The sequence below is a fragment of the Rattus norvegicus genome, chromosome 5, assembly GCF_036323735.1.
Source record: "Rattus norvegicus strain BN/NHsdMcwi chromosome 5, GRCr8, whole genome shotgun sequence".
In the NCBI taxonomy this organism is placed as follows: Eukaryota; Metazoa; Chordata; class Mammalia; order Rodentia; family Muridae; genus Rattus; species Rattus norvegicus.
Window position 1 is genome coordinate 17,296,362 of NC_086023.1, and position 21,366 is coordinate 17,317,727.

At 42.1% G+C, this 21,366-nt stretch overlaps 1 pseudogene; it reads right to left on the reverse strand.

Annotated features, from left to right (window-relative positions):
- Positions 1-2,654: 2,654 nt before the first annotated feature.
- LOC134487057 (igE-binding protein-like) lies at positions 2,655-3,507 on the reverse strand (annotated as a pseudogene).
- Between the last annotated feature and the right edge of the window lie 17,859 nt (positions 3,508-21,366).

Here is a 21,366-nt window from a genome sequence, read left to right on the forward strand (position 1 = left end):
GGCCTGATTAATCCAGCCACCTCAAGGACCTTAACTGCATTAACCACATAGGAGGAATCTGACACAATGTTAAGCGGGCCTGGGAAGGTCTCAAGGGCCTCTAGCACCACTAAACATTCCACAACTTGAGGTGAGGTTTCATTATACTGCTTAGATACTACCTTATTATTGACCACATAAGCACCTATACCAGTTTTTGACCCATCTGTATACACTACAACCCCATCAACAAGTGGTTTCTGAGACATTATGTGTGGGAACACAATGGCTTGGCTTAAAGCAAATTGTAAGATCAGGTGTTTTGGATAATGATTATCAATCTGTCCAGCAAAGGAAGTAACTAACACTGCCCAAGCATTTGAGGTAGCAGCTAATGTTTGAACCTGAATGGCTGTATATGGTACTATCAAAGTTTTGGGTTCTTTCCCAAAATGAGTAATAGCTGCCTTCAACCCGCGGAGTGCAAGCTGAGCAACCGCATCGGGATACCAGTCAATAATCTTAGCAGGAGATGCATTGGGATGGATCCATAATAAAGGCCCATCCTGCCACAAGACAGCTGTTGGCAATTGCATAGTTTTGAAAACACACAAGTCAAAAGGCTTGGTCTCATCAATGCGCTGTAATTGAGCATCTTGTAAGGCCTGGTTTGCGGCTGGCGTCAATGCTCTCGGAGAGGAGATATGAGAGTCCCCTTCCAAAATATCAAATAAAGGTTTCAACTCAGCAGAGGAAATCTTTAAAAATGGTCTCAGCCAATTTATATCTCCCAATAATTTTTGGAAATCATTTAAGGTATGTAAATGATCTCTGCGAATCTCTAATTTCTGGGGAACTATTTTTTCAGGATAAATGACCGATCCCAGAAATGAGCTAATTTCTGCAATTTGAACCTTTTCTGTAGCGACTTGTAGTCCCCATTGTCCCAATGTTTTGATTAAGATGGGATATGAGGTCTGTAAGGTTGTTAAATCTTTATCACACATTAAAATATCATCCATGTAATGAGCCAGAAGCAAAGATGGAAATTGCTTCCTTATAGGTTCAAGGGCTCGTTGCACATATAGTTGGCAAATAGTGGGGCTATTGGCCATGCCTTGAGGCAGGACCTTCCACTGAAATCTCTTATCAGGTTCAAGATGATTAATAGCTGGTATAGTAAATGCAAACCTCTGTCTGTCTTGTGGACACAAGGGGATGGAAAAGAAACATTCCTTAATGTCTATAATTATTATCTTCCATTGCTTAGGTAAGGCGGAGAGTAAGGGTAGGCCTCGTTGGATCGAGCCAAATAAATGCATCTGTGCATTAATGGCTCTCAAATCATGGAGAAGTCTCCATTTTCCTGATTTTTTCTTTATCACAAAAATAAGAGTATTCCATGGTGAAATGGATGGTTCTAAATGACCAAGCTGTAATTGTTCATCAACCAATTTAGTGGCAGCTTCTAATTTTTCAGAGGATAGATGCCATTGAGGAACCCATTTTGCCTCCTCCGTGAGCCAGGGTATGGGCATAGAACCCTCAATGGCACCTAGGAAAAACCCAGGCCCTGCCTTCCTATATTACCTTCTTGTGGGACCGGTTCTAATTTTCCTTGTTCCTTTTTTCCTAATCCCTTTCCTTCCTTGTAGCCCATTCTCTTCATAATCTCAACAGCTTGTTGAGAGTACTCGTTGGTCAATGTCAGACCTAGACCCTGTAAGACATCCCTCCCCCAAAGGTTAACAATAAGAGGGAGGACATAAGGAATAAACCTTCCTGATTGGCCTTCTGAAGCATGCCAGATCAAGGAGCGTTAGCTGATAGTGGGGCTGGCCTCATACCTTAGTCCTTGTAAGGAATGGGATGATTGAGTGACAGGCCATGCCTTAGGCCACCAACTAGAGGAGATAATGCTCTTATCAGCCCCTGTATCTAAAATTCCCGTAAAAGTTTTCCCTTCTATATTCAACTCTAAAGAGGGTCTGGAATTAAGGTCCATCATTAAATAAGCAGAATCAGTCCTGGAAGAGCCAAACTTCGCGGTGCCTCTAGGGACCCCGGAAGAAGGAAAATGATCATGTAAGCTTGGAAGAATAATCAACTGAGCAATCCTGTCACCTGAGGAAATGGAAAAAACGCCTTGAGGGCAAGAGCAGAGAACTTGAAGTTCTCCCGTGTAATCTTGATCTATTATTCCAGGGTGAACAATAAGTCCCTTTAAAGTTAAGGAGGACCGACCCATAATAAGGCTGACACTTCCCATGGGTAGGGGGCCTTTGTAGTCAGTGGGGACAGGTTGCACACCCATCAGTGGCATCAATATGAATTGGGTGGTGGAACAGAGGTCCACTCCTGTTGAGCCTTTTGTGGCTCTGCGAACCGTGGTGTCCATCTGTTGTAAGCTGGAGTCCCATATGTTTTGGGGCCCTGAGACTTGGGGCCCAGATACCCGTTTTTTGGAGTGTTTTCACCCCCTTCTGCCTGGGGAGGCCCGGGCTGAATAAGCCTGCCTCTGATATCTTTAACTGAGCGACACTCACTAGCCCAATGATAGCCTTTCCCACACTTAGTACACAGTCCTGGTGCTCTCTTCCTTGTGAGGGCTTGACACTCCTTTTTCAAATGTCCTGGTTTGCCATAGTTGTAGCAGACCTTTCGATCACCTGTACCTGAGCACTTTTGGCCCTGTAGGATAGCAGCCGCGAGGCCGGCATTAGTAAGCGGGCCTCCAAGTTCTCGGCAAACTCTCAGCCAGTCCTGTAATCCTTTGCTCTTCCTAGGTGTAATAGCTGCTCTGCATTTCTGTGTGGCTTGCTCATAGACCAACTGTTCTACTAAAGGCATTGCCTGTTCAGGGTCTCCAAAGATCCTGCCTGCTGCCTCTGTCATCCTAGCCACGATGTCTGAGAATGGCTCCTGGGGGCCTTGTATAATTCTCATTAAGTGTCCCCTGGACTCTCCCTTCTTGGAAAGTGCCTTCCATGCCTTAACGGCGGCAGCGGAGATTTGAGCGTATGCTCCCCAGTCATAGTTAGTTTGATTATTGGCATACTTCCCTTGTCCTGTTAGCAGATCAAGTGTCCAGTCTCTCTGATTGCCTTCAGCAATGGCATTGACTTTGGCCTGTGCCTGAGAGGCGTCATACCACAAGGCTTTCCATTCCATATATTGTCCCATATTAGGGAGCGCAGCCTTCACTGTTGTCTGCCAGTCTCCTGGAGTCATGGCCAGAGTGGCAAGCCTTTCGACTTGAGCAATAGTAAAATTGGCACTAACTCCATAGTTACGGACCGACTCTGCAAGTTCCTTAATTTGAACATATTCTACTGGTGCGTGAACGCGGCCTCCATCGGCGGCCTCAAACACCGGGAATGCCTGCTGTATCTTTTTCTGTTCCTCTTTAGTGAGGAAGGAATCTGAGTGAAATCTCTCCATATAAGATGGAGGGGCGCTGGGGCTTATAGGCTGGGAAACCGCATGGTTTCCACCTCCCACTTCCTTTTGTTTACCCAAGCTGTTAGCTCGTTGTTCATCTGGGTAATATCTTTCTTCTTCATAGCAAGCTGCCTCATCTTCTAAATCCTCTTCCTCAGAGGAGCTAAGCTCGTCTGTCTCTGAGCTATCAAGCTCTGAAGTCTTTGAATCCTTTACCAGATAAAGACTTCTCCTTTTCAAGACCTTTTTCTCCCTTCTCTGTTTTATCTCTCCCGGGGCGTCTTTTCCCCACTCTCTCACCTCCACATTGGAGGGGACTGTCTGCTTGTTATTTTTCCTTGAGCTCTTTAATTTTTTATCCAACCCTGTTTCTGACATGCCACCTTGCCCCTCCTCCCACGCTCTTTGCTTTGCTGTTACAGCTGGGCGGATCCCATGCGACCTCTGACGCTGCCTGGCGGTAGCTAGAAACTCAAAGGTCAATAGAAAAAACCTGAGGGCTGCCAAAACAATAATAGAGGCTTCCGCCGCATCTAGCAAGGGAGTGAGGTGGAACAGATCAAGGCTAAACATTGTCTCTCAGGGTCTCACCCGCGTCCTGCAGCTTCTGGATTCTCTCCGCATACGGAGGGACCTCTCGGCACCTGGCGATGGCGTGGTTTCCTGGGTTCTCGGCACCAAATGTCCCGCGCGACCTCGCCAGCAAGAAAACACACGGGGACATACGAATCCTTGCTACAGCTAAACGTTTATTGAATCTTAAGGAGAGCCCCGCACGCCAGCATGGCGCGGCTTATATACACCCTAGCGCGGCGCATCCACACCTGATTGGTCACTTACCCATGATCTCATTAGGCACTCCCCGGAGTGGGCAAAGACCTGGCACGAAGGCACTCTTGCACATGCGCACACAGTTAACTTCCTGAAAGGATGTCGGCTGGTGCGGCGGAGGCCAGCGTCATCTTGTCTAGCTCGGCCTTCCATGTGGGGCGTAGAGGAAGCCAGCGCCATCTAGTGGTGGCGAATGTTATTGTGGCCCTCTACAATACCTTGCTGACTTGGAGACACAGTAGGAGCATATTAATTTTAAAAAGAACACCTAAATCATGTTCCTTAAAGGCAATCTGGGTGTGGCTCAGTAGGTCATCTCTTGCCTAGCTTGTACAAAAAACCCTGGGCTCCACCACACTACCACACAAAAGACAAATTTCTACAGTATATACTGGCATCCTGAAGAAGCAGGCCTTAATGCCAGTGAAGGAATGAACTTTCCAGGTGTTGGTTTTCCTGATCAGATTTCCCACCTGACACATCCCAGGTGTCCTGGGACTTGGAAGAAAGCACCATATGGTTCTGAAGTGGAACAGTGTCCCAGTGCAAAGGCATCCTGAGACCCAGGAACTTAGGAATCACATAGTTCTGAGAGGAAGCCTCCTTAGCAAAGGCGTTACACCTCTCATGGGAGGGTATCCTCAGTTGAGCTGAAGAGCTCAGGGGACTCAGTCCCTTTCCTCTTCCCTTCTTTTCTTCCCTTCATCGTTTCTTGTCTTCCTCCAATGAGAGTCATACCAAGAAGGGCAGCAAATCTCAGAAAAGAGTTTATTGGAGGGTACAGTGTGTGAAGAGACAAATCCAGGAGTGGCTGCCTATGCTTCCAGGAGGGAGCAGACAGTAAGCAGTTGGATAAAAGGAAGTGATTATTTTGGGGTTCTTGGAGGATGGCGCTTTCTAGGGTAGTGGTTTCCAAGGTGAGGTTTGGTCGGATTTCAAGTCCTGAGCTTGGGGGACGTCAGGGATTAATGGGTTTTCCTGTTCGGGATTGGTTTGTGTGTGTGTGTGTGTGTGTGTGTGTGTGTATGTGTGTGTGTGAGAGAGAATGTGTGTGTGTGTGAATGTGTGTGTGTGAATGTGTGTGTGTGTGTGTGTGTGTGTGTGCGCGCGCGCGCACGTGTGCACGCCCGCGTGCTCGGGGATTACTGGGTTTTACTACTCAAGGATTGGTGGCTTTTCACCTAAAATTAGTGTAATCTGGGAAGGGTCCCATTGAGGAGCTGAAAATGACCGTTGTGATCATTACAACGGCTGGAAACACTGTTAGAGTCAGGGAGGTCTTGGGGAAGGGTCTGACTGTTGAAAGTCCTCAGGTGGAGTTCTAGCCACTCTCATGCCTTGAGGGTTTACAAAACTTGCAAAGAAAATCTACCAGGGAAGGCCTTCCCTGGCACTTGAGTGGTGGAAATATCTCCTACCAGGAAGACTGAGGGAAAGACAAGGAGGAAAATCTTCCTTCTTCCATGTGTTTTTATGGGAGCTGCCACCACGTATTTATGTGGCCCAGAGTTCTGCAGGCTCACACGACTCGGTCCCTCTTAGGTGCATTCAGCTGCTTGGGGTTTAGTTAATTCTAGATGGAGTCAAGTTGACAACCAAGGATATCCATCACAATCTTTGTGCTAAATTCATTCTTTATTAAATCAAAGTATAACTATTTTGTCAAAAGTATAGTATTTATGGAAACATTAAACTTTTTTTGTAGAAAAACAAGAATAATATTAGCAAGTCAATATAAAGAAGATACTAGAAATTAGAATGCAGTGCCCATGAGAATTCAGAAATTATTGTAAAAATTGTAGCACAGATATGATTTAGAAAACCCCACTTTATTTTCTGAGCTCTCTGATATAAATTGAATTTGCTCCACATAAAAAATGAGGCAACACTCATGTTTTGACAATCAGAGCTCTTCTCTAGAGGAAAAATGCGTGTTTTCCAACACATTTAAAATACAATTGAATCTTGAATGAGGCCTGCATGTAACTTGGTATTAATATTTGGGAAAGTTGGCTTATTTTGTGGAATTGGCAGCTTCTAAAAGTAAAGATTTAGAGTTCATATAAATTAAATATCAAACACAACTAGTTCACGTGGATTTTCTTGCCCTCATTTTTGTTATTTATGTTTACAATATCTAAACTATCAATAATATTTTCAGAGGCTGGAGAGCAGTTAAGAGCCCTATCTGTTCTTTTAGAGGACCAGAGTTTGATTTCCAGCATCCACTTGGTAGATTATGGCCATCTGTAACTATAGTTACAGGGGATCAGATGCCGTCTCTGGCCTCCTTCTCAAGCACCAAGCAGATGCTTGGTATACAGACATACATGTAGACAAGACACTGATATACATAAATAAATGTTTTGACAAAGTAGCGGGTAAAGATTTTTATTTGCTACATTTATTAATTTATCTATTTTCTTTAGTTTGTGTATGTATGTGTGTGTTATGTATATACATGTGCAAACTTGTGTAACACAGTAAGCTTGTGAGGGTCAGAGGACAACTCACAGCGGTCAATTCTCCTCTTTCACCATACTAGTCCCACAGATTAAACTTAGGTCATTAAGCTTGGCAACTGTAGCCTTTACTTGCTGAACTGTCTTGATGGCCTCAGATATTTTAGCTTTTGAGTGCTGGAGATAGAAGTCACAGCTTTGCACATGCTAGGCAAGTGCTCTATCCCTGAGAGTTGCACAAGATTTGAAATTGTTACTGAGTACTAGAGTTACTCGTGTAGGTAAGTAGTCTTGAATACTGTAAACTCATGAGGACTAGCATCATGATAGATCCATTTCTTTTGAATGCGAACTTCATACTGATGATTCTTTGTCTTTTATAACATTTCCATAATCAGTGATTACGGATTACCTATATCAAATTTGTTTTAACCTAATCACTTTTTATAAGACTCTATCTCAAAATATGATCATATTTTTGGACCTCAGCCTAGAATATCATTGGGATATAAGTGTTGGTAAAATTGGGCTTATAACAGTGTCTACAGTCTGAATCAACCTAACACATTTCATGCCAGCCACAAGTATTAACCTTGAAACCAAGTTCAGTGTTCTTTCGTTCTCTAAAGTATTCCTAAGTTTACCAATTCTAAATTCCCAGAGCATCTAGATGTCTCAGATTCTTACAGAGAAAATTGACAATAACAGCATTTTATCAAAACATGGGACCTAAGGACTGATGTGCTGGGAGACAAATAGTCGACATCAGGATGGGGCATGTACTCCTTGGCCACCTATTTAGGACTGGCACATTTCTGTGCTAGAGTGGCTTACATGTAGATGGGTAACCTTTATTTTTTGAGCTACTGTCAACATTTTCTTTTCCTAGCTGATATTAATACCCTCCCATTGCTATTCAGAAGAACCGTAGTTAGCATGAAATGTTCCCCCAAAGGCCTGTGCACTGAAGGCTTGGTTACCAGTCTGTGGCACATTCAGAATGTGGAGGGAACTTTAGGCAATAAGAGGAAAGTGAGGGAATTGGGCACATGCCCTTCAACAGTACATTGAGATTTGGGACTCTTCCAGTCCTTCTTTCTCTATACTTTCAGTTCACATAAGGTAAGACATTTCTACTGGCTGGTTTTATGTTTCAACTTGACAGAAGCTGAAGTTGTCACAGAGAAAGGAGCCTCAGTTGTGGAAATGCCATCATGAGACCCAGCTGTAAGGTGTTTTCTCAAATAGTGATCAAGGGGGCAGGGCCCGTAAGAGAGCAAACTGAGCAAGCCAGGGAAGCAAAGTAACATCCCTCCATGGACTCTGCATCAGCTCCTGCTTCTTGACCTGTTTGAGTTCTAACCCTGACTTCCTTTGGTGATGAACAGCAATGTGGAAGTGTAAGCTGAATAAACCCTTTCCTCCCATCTTGCTTCTTGCTCATAATGTTTGTGCAGGAATAGAAACCCTGACTAAAACAACATTTCTTTTTTTTTTTTTTTAAGATTTTTATTTATGGGGGTTGGGGATTTAGCTCAGTGGTAGAGCACTTGCCTAGCAAGCGCAAGGCCCTGGGTTCGGTCCCCAGCTCCAAAAAAAAAAAAAAAGATTTTTATTTATTTATTTTATGTAGTAAGTACACTGTAGCTGTCTTCAGACACACCAGAAGAGGGCATCAGATCTCATTACAGATGGTTGTGAGCCACCGTGTGGTTTCTGGGATTTGAACTCAGGACCTCTGGAAGAGCCATCAGTGCTCTTAGCCACTGAGCCATCTCTCCAGCCCACAACATTTCTTTTGAGATGAGATTTAGCCACTGTATTTTACTTTATCCCAGGACAAAAGATCACATACCAAGTGATCATGAAGTGAAACTCTTGAAACCCAAATGAATCTTTATTCTTTAAGTAAATTTTCTCAGATATTTTGGCATAGTAGCAGAAAGCTGACAGGCATATTGTGGTACTTCGAATATGCTTGTCCCAGGAATTGACACTATTAGGATGTGTGACCTCGTTGGAGGAAGTGCGTCATTGTTGAGGTGGGCTTTGAGACCCCCTTTCTTAGCTGCCTGGGGAAAGTTTTCTCCTGTTTGCCTTTGGAACAAGATTTAGAACTCTCATTTCCTTGAGTGCCATGCCTGTCTGGATGTTTGGATGTTGCCATATTTTCTGACATGATAATGAACTGAACCTGAGAACCAGTACATCAGCCCCAATTAAATGTTCTCCTTTATAAGAGTTGCCGTGGACAAGGCCTTTCTTTCTTTCTTTCTTTCTTTCTTTCTTTCTTTCTTTCTTTCTCTCTTTCTTTCTTTCTCTCTCTCTGTCTTTCTTTCTTTCTAAGATTTATTTATTTATTTATTTATTTATTTATTTATTTATTTATTTATTTATTTATTAGTACACTGTAGCTGTCTTCAGATGCACCAGAAGAGGGCATCTGATTACAGATGACTGTAAGCCACCATGTGGTTGCTGGGATTTGAACTAAGGACCTCTGGAAGAGCAGTCAGTGCTCTTGAACACTGAGCCATCTCTCCAGCCCTGTCATGATGTTTCTTGACAGCAATAAAAACCCTAATTAAGACACACATCATGTCACAATGTTTTATCTGGCCTCTCATTGATTTTTATTTCTTTTATTCTTCTCTTTCCTTTCTTCTCTTCTCTTCTCTCCTCTCCTCTTCTCTCCTCTTCTCTCTCTCATTCTTTTTTTTTTTGTTCTTTATGAATCAGGGTCTCTCTATGTGGTCTTTCTTTTGTTATTTTTGAGTCAGCATCTCTCTTGTCATCCTGGCTGTTCTCAGACTCACAGAGATCCTCCTGCCTCTGCCTCCTGAGTGCTGAGAATAAATGTGTGCCCTGCCACACCTAGTTCCCTATCATTGACTTCTAACCTATATTGAAAAATTAAGATCCAAAAATACTTCCCTTTTGTCCTTCTTAAAAACATTCGTTATGGGTTTGATTCTAATTTCTCCAAATGCTTCCCCACATGGCTGAAAATAAGTGATATTTGGTCATTAGGTGCTTTTTATTTTCCTTCTCTATGTGGGAGAATATAATCTCATTATTTTCCATCAAACATTCTTTTCCATCTAACAAGGACTGAGTGAAGATCATAATTGGGATGGTCTTGGCCTTTGGATTCCATCAGGGTCACATTTAGGGCTTGGCTGGAGCAGGTTCTGGCTGCTGCCTACAGCTCCCTAACCAGCATTCTATGAGGCAGAGCTGTTAGGATAATACACTCAAAATTTGCTGTCACTTAACTTTCTATTGCTTTGAATGCTTTTTAATGATTTTCTTTTAAATATTTGTGTGTGTGTATACATATATACATATATATATATATATATACATTTATATACATACATATATACATATATATACATATATATACATATATACATATATACATATATACATACATATATACATATACATATATATACATATATATACATATATACATACATATATATAGATGTATACACACACACACATATGAATGAAGACAATCACAGAAACCAGAACAGGGCATTGGATTCTCTGGAGCTTGAATTCTAGGCTGTTGTGAGTTGCATGACATGAATCCTGGGAACTGAACTGGGATCCTCTGGAAGAACAGGAAGAGCTCTTTAAATTCTTCATTAGCTCCAGCTCAACGTTCAAATTATACAGCTAATGTTGGAAATGGAGATTTATTCCACATTGTTGTGATGTTGACATCTACAGTTATTGGAGTTATCTCTGTGACCTCTCCGCCAACCATGTATGCTGCTTCCCCCAGTCACTGTAGAGCACTCACTATAGTACGTCCGTCTCTTTATCTTTGATCATTCCTTCTTGTCATTCCTGCAGTCATTGCCTAATTACCTACTCCTTATTCTTCTATTCAGATGCACCCATGATAGGTTTCAGGCTATGACTTAGTCTCCACACATCAAATATCAGATACTGGCACAACTAATTCATTACATTGTTGGCACAATAAATGCATCAAAATATTCCGATCCTCTTCTTCTCCTGTTTAGCACTGTTCAGTGTAGGTTGGTGATGTGGACTAGAACATACAAAGCCTTGGATTAATCTCTGCCATGGTAAAAAAAAGCAAATAATTGAAATGACAAACTAGACAAAAACTAGACAAATTATTATGCCTTTTGTTAGCCTCTGAACCCCATGGAAATTTAATTCTGCTTATTCTCAACTTCTCTTTTATTATATCACTTGTCTGGTGGTTGTTACCTTGAAGCCTGAGTGTAGGCTGCAGTGACATATGCAAACTCCTTATGAGGAGGCTCCTCATGTCTGGAGGCCAGATCCTCACTACCAGGGAACCTTTCATGATCACTGTAACTATCCTTCCAGCGGACTTAATGTGTTATTTTCTTTTTAGTGTATATTACATCTATTGAATTTCTTCCTGAAGCCCTATGGATGCAGTTTTTCTCTTTAGATTATATTTGCTTTGTCTATTCTACACATAGTAAAACCTTAAAGCCTTTAGGAGAGTTAAACTGCATTTTTGAAAATGAGGTCAAACTATAATGCCCAGGGTCTTTTCCTTGGAGGATGTAATTATCACTAAGTTTTTGGACAAGACTTTTACACATACCACATTGAAAAAGTTGAATTATCTAACTAAATCACATCCTGTTATAGCAGCAAGACTGAAATGGTAGCAGATGGACGGTTAGCAGGTTGGTACAGATGCCATCCTGACTGGTAGAGTCATATATGAGTGGACACAAAGCAAAATCACAACTCCTGGACATGGTAGCACACAACTACAACCCCAGCACTCTAGACTTGGGAGACTGAGGCAGGAGAATCACAAGTCAGGGATACACAGTAAATCTCTATGTCCCAAACAAAACAACAAACAACAACAACAATAACAACAAAAAAAATTCAATGCCTGAGTCAACCATCACCTGTAATTTTTTTCTTGTTTTTCTGGATAGGGTCATTATTTACAATTTAGGATTTAGTTGCTGGTTTTTAAAGTCATTAAATATTAAACAGGTCATTAATGGTTGCCATGTTTCCTCTACTGAAAATATTTTACCTTTTCCCATCATCTAACAAGGACTGAATGAAGATCACAATCGGGATGGTCTTGGCCTTTGGATTCCATCAGGGTCACATTTAGGGCTTGGCTGGAGCAGGTTCTGGCTGCTGCCTACAGCTCCCTAACCAGCATTCTATGAGGCAGAGCCGCCAGGATCCTGATTGTATAGAGAAATGGGATGGGATTACTCAGTGTGACAGTCAGGCGAGATTTCACAGATCACAAGTATTGGGAGAAACAATTAAAAAAAAAAAAGCAAGCCATGGGAACTTGAGTGCTGTGACTTTACCGAGCAGGGAGCAGGAGTGGGCTGCTAGCTGGAGTCCAAGGTCACCCTGCATCCCTCCTCCTTTGTTCCAGAGCCCAGTGAGAGGAGCTGCCTTCCAGGTCTGCTACTGGGAGACTAGTAGTCTGTTTTGAAAATTTCCATGTATAGTCCTTACTTGGGTCACCTGCAAGTGTGGGGAACTAGAACTTAGCAGAAATTGAGGATAATAAGCCTTAAATATTGACATTTTTGCAGTCCACCCTCAAAGGAGTACAATGCCAACTTTGTTGTGAGGCAGATGGTAGGGAAAAGGTGGATGTGAATCTGATCATTTAGCAGGCAAATTAATTTATGTGACAATAACCAGCCTCCAAATTGGGTTTATTGACTCATTACGTTTTCTCCCCATGAAATTTAGTAAAATGCCAAACTCTACATTTTAGAGTTGCTGAAGGTCATTTCCTTGTTTTTAAAAGGGGACACATTCAGCATGAGTTTGGATCTATATGAACAGCACTCCCACAGCTTCAAGTAAGTCACTGAATGTTTTGTAGTTTAAGGATTATGCAGCTATGATAAAATTATAGTTCTTCATGAAAGTTGAAGCCAAATCGTCTAGTGGAACAAAGGAAATGAACAGGACAGGGAAGGATGAGAAAGGGGGAGCAACTGTATTAGGGGATGTGTTCCACATACCGTATATACTTATGTAACATGTACAATAAATATAGCCAATGAAAAATAAAAACAGTCCTTTGGGAAATTCTTAACTAATATTAAAAGCTATCTACTGAATCTACAGGCTACTCTTTCGGAACCTAAGTAATTTTCCAACAAAATTAAATTACAATTGAAAAACAAACCTGAAAATTCCCAAGAAGAGAGAAAGGAAGAGATGAGGAAGGAAAGCCGAAGTGAAAGGCTTTTTTACTCTCATTTGAGCTGACCCTTAGATAGGAAAAATCCACCGCCCTTGGAAGGAAAAGAAAAACGTGAAAAGAAATGGTCATACAGACCACATTCTTAAACTGCCTGTGGCTGGCTTGCTGTCAAGACTCCTGTGCACTTGAGGCGACCTTTTTAGCATCAGCCAGCCTGGGTGTGGGGGCTGACACCGGAAGGCTTCTGAGACAGGTGCGTGCTCCTGCACACACCTGCCACACTGTTTTACACTGACCAATCCCCACCTTTTCAAAGCCACATCCTCAGAAAGCTTTGTTGTTTTCGAGTTTGCTTAGCTCCATAGGACAAGAAGATTTGGTAGAGTTTCCCTTTATTTGCAATGCAAAAACTATTTATTTAGTATGTGAGTTTTTTTCTTCTTTTTGAGGCGGGTGTGTGGGTAAGTTGCTAGAGCTCAAATGTAGGGCCTGGCTATGCTAGGCAAACATTCTGTCATTGAGAAACATCCACAGCTCTTATTGTGATTTTATTGAAAACATCACAGACATTCATTCCTTTTGGCAAAACTTGGTGCAGTGTTGGTGGATGTGGACCAGTGATGGTATGCTCTCATCTATCTTTGGGACTATTTTAGGCATTTGTCTATATGTGAACACGGGTACTTGATTACAATTATCTCTACTTCTCTGTAGGAGATGTTCTAAGGCCCATGTGGACACCAGAGACGAAAAATAGCACCGGACCACATACATGTATATTGTAGTTTGATTTTCCTTTTTTCTTTCCTTTTTTTCTTTCTCTATGTACATGCTTTTTGTTTTTTGCTTTTTAATGCAGCCAAGAATGACCTCCTACTCCCAATCTTTCTGTCTGCCTTCATTTCACAAGTGCTGGGCTCATAGGTGTCACCAGGTCTGGTTACATTGTGTTTTTTCTTTATATGTATATTGTTTAACAAGTTTCACTTATCAAGTAGTCACAGTCAGAAATTAACATTAATTATTACAAGTAATAAGAGAGAATTCTACTACAGTAGTTTAAATATTTTTAAAACTGTGCTGAGAGCAGAAGGGAGAGTCCTCCAGAGCAGAGCATCTTGCCTGACAGTAGTGGGAAAGGGGCAAGAGTTAGAAGACAGTTTAGACACAGGTCTGGAAAATGCAGAGACTAAATCTGTTACTTTGTGTGATAATTTAAGTGGAAATAGAAAAATTACATGAAATTGGATTCTCTGGGTTGAAAGAGCTGAGGCAGATTTTGGTGCTTTGAACTGCAGTTCTGCAGGCAAGTGAAAGCACAAGTGAGGGGCCACTTAGTCACCTCAGTGGATTTGTAGAGCAGCCCATGAGTCCTTAGAGCAGAGCTGCTGTACCTCTGCAGAGACAAGACTTGAATCTTCTCATAGCTGCGGAGTTTGCCAAAGTAGAGCTGCCTTCCAGTTTCCACTTGCTGCATCCTTCCTCTGTCAGGTGGATTTAAGGACTATATCTTCCTTTTAGTGGACACAAACCTAGACTTCACTCTATGTCTGCCTCTATCCCTAAAGGAAAACGTAGAAGAAACTCTGGAAAGTAAGTGTTACAATGCCAAACAAATCTATAATTTGTTTAGAAACAAGTTGATCAAGCAGATGAGCTTTGTAAAATGTTGTCTTTCCCCACAGGTTCATGTCCTGACTACATGTCTATGCCCTCTCCATAGGACCGTGCTTTGTGGAAAGTCCCTGCCCTGTGCACAGCTCCAGTCCCTATCACTTGCTGGGTGCTACCATTCTGCATGACTGTACTGGCCCAGGGTCTTGCAGTGCCCCTTTGGCCCCGTTTTTCTGGCCTTGGTCAAGCCTGGACCATCACCTCCATCTAATTGCTCTGGTGAAGGCATCTGGCATGTGAAGCCACTACTGGCTTTGACAGCTTGTGAACGGAGTCTCCTGGGGTGTTATGGCCGTCAGTCCAATCTTAGAGCTAGGGCAATACATGTTCTGATCAAACTCAACCACTGGCCAGCTGCTGCACACTGATCCCAGGGACATTACATGCTGGTCTGAGTTTTTTCACCCTTGGAAGGGATCTTGACTGTATGACTGCATGTTGTTCTCCACTAGGCAACTCAGCCCATTCAGTCTTTATCAAAGAGCTCAGAAACTCTGCGCCTCGCCAACTCTTAGATCAGCACCGTCTTTCATCTTCACATCTACACAGTTTAAGATCTTTTGAGGGATTTTGCTTCCATTTTAAACATATGAGTATTGATGTTTATTGAAATCTAGAAGCCGGATGGGACCTGGCTCACTTTCAGGTCCTGGCAACACTTTGCAGCCAGTGACATGAGGCGTCTTTGCCAGAAAGGCCTGTTTAATCAAAAGCTTTTATCTGAGATGCGATCCACAGTTGTGGGTGGTGGGCAACAGTTCCCTGAAGGATGACTGCACAGTGGTATAGTGCTGAGCTCTTCACATATCTTTGACAGGAGGTGAAACCTTCTCCTGAACAAACTTGCATCAGGTTGCAAGATAACTGCCCTGGAGACAAGCAGTCGGCAGGCTGATCGCTGCCACTGGCTTTACATGGCTTAGATCAAACAGCAAAGAGGCATACCTTCCTGTGACACATTAGAATGAGGCTTGTGTCTCTATGGGAGCATGGGCAATTTACAGAAGAGAGGGTAGCTCCGTGCATGCAGCAGGGAGGGGACACTGCTAGATGAAGGGAGGCTGCCTTGCAAAGTTTGTTGTCAGTAGTGGTTGAAGGGTTGTCAAGGCCAAGGTTTAAATTTGGAACTTAGAGATGTATATTTCATTTCTATTACCTCTCTCACGGGTGCAATTGTCAGCTAAGGTTCAGTGAATGTCAGCATCCCTTGAAGGGACAGACCAGAAGCCTCACCATAGCACTCACCCCCAGGCATTTTAGTGATGGCAGATGTGGAGAGGCGAGACTTTCAAATGGAGGCTGTAAGCTGTAAACTGTATGATGTAAGTTTAAACCATCACCTTGCCATATCCAATAAGAGCCTGTGGTGGTTTAAGTGAGATTGTCTCCCCCCCAAGGGCTTATATGTTTGAGTACTTGGTCCTCAGTTGGTGGAACTGTTCAGGATGAATGAGTCAGGAGGTGTGATCTTGTTGGAGGAGGCATGTCACTAGTAGTCAACTTGGAAGGCTCAAAAACCTGTGCCATTCTGAGTGTGTTTCTTGCTCTTTGCCTCCTACTTACGGATGAAGATATAAGCTCACAGCAGTCCCTGCTGTGGTGGACTCCAACCCCTTGAAACCATAACTCCCGAGTAAACTGTTTCTTCTGTAAGTTTTCCTGGTAATGGTGTCTTGTCAGAGCAATAGAGGGGTAATTAAGACAGAGTTGTTACCATATTTAGGTTTCAAAGATGACAGTTTACCCAGTGTGATTTCTTCTCCACAGTAGGGAAATGACAGTGGGGCAATAGTTAAGTCAACAAAGAACCCAAATAGATGTCACATTCTGTGCATTACTGGTGATCATAAAGTGGAGTCTTGGTCACAGATAGGCCCTGCAGTAACTCCAGTCGCCCTTTCTTCTCTCTCCTCAGCACCTGCATAAGTCAGGTGGAAAGATGCCTCCCCTCACGATAGTGAGAGCTGACCAGTGGCAGAAACCGTGGTCAGATAGCTGTTCTCAAGGCATGAAGAACGTTCCTGGATTTTTGCTTCCTTAGACTTGGGGTTACTTCCTGAGGACCTATGTGTGCTCTACTCATACAGATATATATCACATGTCTTTTTGCTCCAAAAGTTGACTGTATCCTGTTCTCTTCTCCAGTCCCTGTCTTGCTCATCCAGGTGGTACCTGTGTGCTGACCTGTGTAGCCCTCTTCAGGTACAGAACTTCTAGAGGCACAGCTGTCACTACCAGTGCTGTCTTTCTCTTTAGCCACCTTCCAGGGGCTGAGTTGTGGGTGGGGCTCTCTGATCTCTTTGATCTCTGGAGTAGTGTCCTGTGCACTACCTTGGCTGCTAACATTGCCTTTGGCCACTAGATCGATGGTGTACCCTTGGATGGAGTTTTCTGGAGTCTCTGATGTGAAGGAGCTGGAGGACTCAGCTGAAATCCCAACCCTGGGGCTCCTCCAGAGAAGTCTGTCCCCTATTTGCTTGAGCTTCTCCCTTGGTTCTTTGTTCTCCACTCTGTGAGGATTCCCAAGTATATGTGTCTTGAAGCTCTCCCTTAACTGTGTACACCATCTGCTTTTTCTAAAGTGGTGGTCTGTAACTTCAGTATTTCTCCTGCTGTTCCATTGTCACATCTGGTAAATTCCACTGAAGATTTAGAAATTTGATTTAAAACAAAACAAACCAAGAAATGAATCATGGTCCCTTCAAAGGTGGCAAATTGAGAATTTGCCTATGTATGTCCATACATCTTTTTAATTAGGAATAATTTTACTGAGTTTTTTCTAGCCTAGGTCTCTGAGCTGTCCAACCCCTGGTGTTGGGAATGAGGGGAATGAGCTCCCTTTTGTGGCATTGGTCTTTAACTAGAGCAGTCATTGGTTGGTCATTCCCACAAGATTTATGCCTCCATTGCCTCCACACATCTAACAGGTAGGAGAGATTGTAGGTTGGACGTTTGTGGATGAGTTGGTATCCCAATTCCACCCACTGGAATTTGCCTGGTTATAGAAGATGCCCAGTTTAGGCTATATATCCTTTATTACTAGGTGTCTTTCCTAGTGTCATTCTCTTAGGCTCCTGGAATTTTTTTATTGTACTAGGCTTCCAATCAGCCCCCAGTTACCCTGTAGTTCCAGTGTCTCTTCTTGTACTCTCTTCATCCCTCCTCCTGTATTTGATCTCTCTTGCTCCATTCCCACCCATCTACAGTTCACCCCGAAGATCTATTCTACTTCTCCTTCCCAGAGACATCTATGCATCCCTCTTAGAGCCCTCCCTGTTATGTAGCCTCTCTGGGTCTGTAGGTCATGTCATCAATATCATTTATTTAACAGCTAATATACATTTATAAGTGAGTACATAGCATGTTTGCCTTTCTGGGTCTGGTTTACCCTCACTCAGGATTACTTTCATTGTAGTTTCATCTATTTGCCTGAAAATTTCATGAAGTCATTTTTTAAAACAGCCAAGTAATACTCAATTGTGTAAATGTACCACATGCTTTTTACTCATCTTTTAGTTGAGGGACATCTAGGTTGTTTCCAGTTTCTGTATATTATGAGTAAAGCTACTAGGAACAAATTTCAGCAAATGCCTTTGTAGTAGGATGGAATGTCCTTTGGGTATATGTCCAAGAGTGGTATAGTTGAGTCTCGAGGTAGAATGATTCCCTGTTTTCTGAGGAGCCACTGTATTGATTTTCATAGTGGTTGTATAAGTTTGTACTTCCACCAGTAATGGAGGAGAGTTCCTCTTGCTCCACATCCTTGGTACATGAACTTGTGCTATTGATCTTAGTTATTCTGACAGGTGTAAGTGGGAATCTCAAAGTGGTTTTGACTTGTATTTCCCTGATAGCTAAGGATATTGAAACTTCCTTAAGTGTTTCTCAGTCATTTGAGATTCCTCTATTGAGAATTCTCTGTTTAGATTTGCACCCAATTTTTTCTTGGATTATTTGATTTGTTGATGTTTAATTTCCTGAGGTCTTATATATTTTAGATATCAGTCCTCAATCAGATGTAGAGTTGATGAAAATCTTAACCTAATGTGTAGACTCTTGTTTTGTCCTATTGACAGTGTCCTTTAACTTACAGAAGTTTTTCAGTTTTATGAGGTCCATTTATTAGTTGTTGATCTTAGTGCCTGTGCTAACTGTGTTCTGTTCTGGAAGTTGTCCCCTGTGCCAATGTTTTCAAGTCTATTCCCAGATTTCTTTTTCAACATGTTCAGTATATCTGGTTTTATGTTAAAGTCTTTGATCCACTTGGACTTGAGTTTTGTGTAGAGTGTTAAGTATGGATCTATTTGCCTTCTTCTACATGCAGTCAATCAATTAGACCAATTAGATCAATCATTTGTTGAGCATGCTGTTTTTGTTCCATCATATATTTCTGACTTCTTTATCAAAAATCAGGTGATCAAAGGTGTGTGGATTTACATATGGATCTACAATTTGATTCTATTGATTGATGTGTCTGTTTTTATGGCATTACCATGTTGGTATTTTGTTTGTTGGTTGGCTCTCTTTTTCCAGACAAGTTTTTCTGTGTTACAGCCCTAGCTGTCCTGGAACATTTTTTTTGGAGATCAGGCTGGCCTCAAACTCACAGAGATCTGCTGGCCTCTTACTCTGGAATGCTGGGATTAAAGGTGTGTGCCCCCATGTTCAGCTTACCATGTGACTTTTGTTACTATAGCACTCTGTAGTACAGCTTGAAACCAGGATGGTGATACCTTCAGAAGTTCTTTTATTGTTCAGGAATGCTTTACCTAGTCTATTTTGTTTGTTTATATATATATATACAATATATATATGTATATGTATATACGTGTGTGTGTATTGTTATATATATATGTGTGTGTATGTGTGTGTATTGTTTTATATATATGTTTGTGTGTATATTGTTTTATATATACATATATATATATATGCGCAAGTTGCCTTTCAAAGTCTATAAAGAACTGTGTTTTCCATACTGTTTTGATTTTGCCATTAGAGAAGCACTGTGTATCAGAGCATTCTGGACCTGCCAGAAACAGCAATTTTTAAATACACCTTGCTTTTCAATTTCTGTAGATAATCACACTAGCCACCTGCCTTTTTCTCCAGCTCCAATTCACTGTCAGGCTTACCAAAAACATGGATTCAATGACAGATCAGGGACACTGTCATCCTCTGCTCCATTGCTTGATAGGGAACTTGTAAGGGCCCATCCCATACCCATTGAGTTGGAAACTTCGTGTCTGGCTATATAGTATATCCATCTTAAGAGCTGTCAGATCTGGCAGACGTTCACTCGGTGCTGTAGGTCAGACTCAAACAAAACCACCACAGCCTGGTGGCTTCAACATCAGAAACCAGCTTCTCATACCTTGTGAGGCTTACAGTACAAAACCTATATCCTGGCAGACTGAATTCTGGGTGACGCTTTGCTTCCAGGTTCACAAATGATACCTTCTTGCTGTGTCCTCACATGCTGTAGTGACAGACATAATTTCTGTGTATTTTTTTTAAAACTCTTTCAATAAGAACATGAATTGAAACCTTTGGGACTCCACACTTATGATCTCATCACCCCTCAAAGTCTGGCTCCACATATCACCCTAGATGTTGCGTTTTAGTCTGTGGATGGGAGGTACAGCAATTCAATTTTTAGCACATATGTTTGTAAACCCTGGTTTCAGACAGTATCCAGTTCTGGTTTGGAGTTAAAAGGACAACCTTCTTTTTTTATTGTCTTTTTTTAAAATTTACATTTCAAATTTTATCTCCTTTCCCAATTTCCCAGCTGTAAGCCCCTTATCCCATCTCCCTCCCCTTCTTCCATAAAGGTGTTCCCCCTCCCCAACTACCCCCCTTACTGCCCTCCTGACATTCCCCTATACTGGAGGGTCCAGCCTTGGCAGGACCAAGGGCTTCTCCTCCCAGTAAGGCCATCCTCAGCTCCATATGCAGCTGGAGCCATGGGCCTGAAAAGGACTCCTTCTTTCCCTAATCATAGCAGAGTATTCACTAACCCTAATGACTACAGAAACTCACCCAATTCAGATTGCCATCAGAGCAGAAGTTACTGTAGCCAAGAGAGCCTCCAGCACAACATGGCATCCAGTCTAGTAGATTGCATACAATAACTTAATTGTCCTCATGACAGGTTAAATAAAATAGGCACCCATTAATTCTTTTCAGTGCCTCTCTTAGTTCTAGACCTAGTAGTCACTGATCTTTCTACGGTCTCCAGAGTTCTGCTTTTCCTGAATATTGTATGGCTGGATCTTATAGTACGTGACCTTTTTGATAGGTTCCTTTCATTTCCTAATAAGCACTTACATCTTCCCATGTGTTTTCAAACCTTGCAACCTAATTTCTCTTTGGTACATAATAATTTTCATTCTCTTTCTAGTTTTGCCATCAATCTTTATGTAAGAAAGCTAAGTTACTAATAAAAACAGCTCAACTACTCCAATGTATTTGATGGGAGGACAGGCAACACTGACAAAAAACAGGTGTCCCTGACAGTCATGGCTGTCACTATCTCAAGCAAAGTCCCCCGGGCTGCCAACTTCTGAAGTATCTCATTTTGTTTTTCCTTCAGTGAGTATATGTAAGCACTCAGAAAGCTTACCAGACAGTCAGTTGCAGCACAAACTTGACAATCTGAGCTCTTTCAAATCAAGTTTTACAAAAAGAAACCTCACTCTAACTACATCTTTCAAGCCTCCTTTGTGCCTCTGTGTAGAGCACATGTCTAAT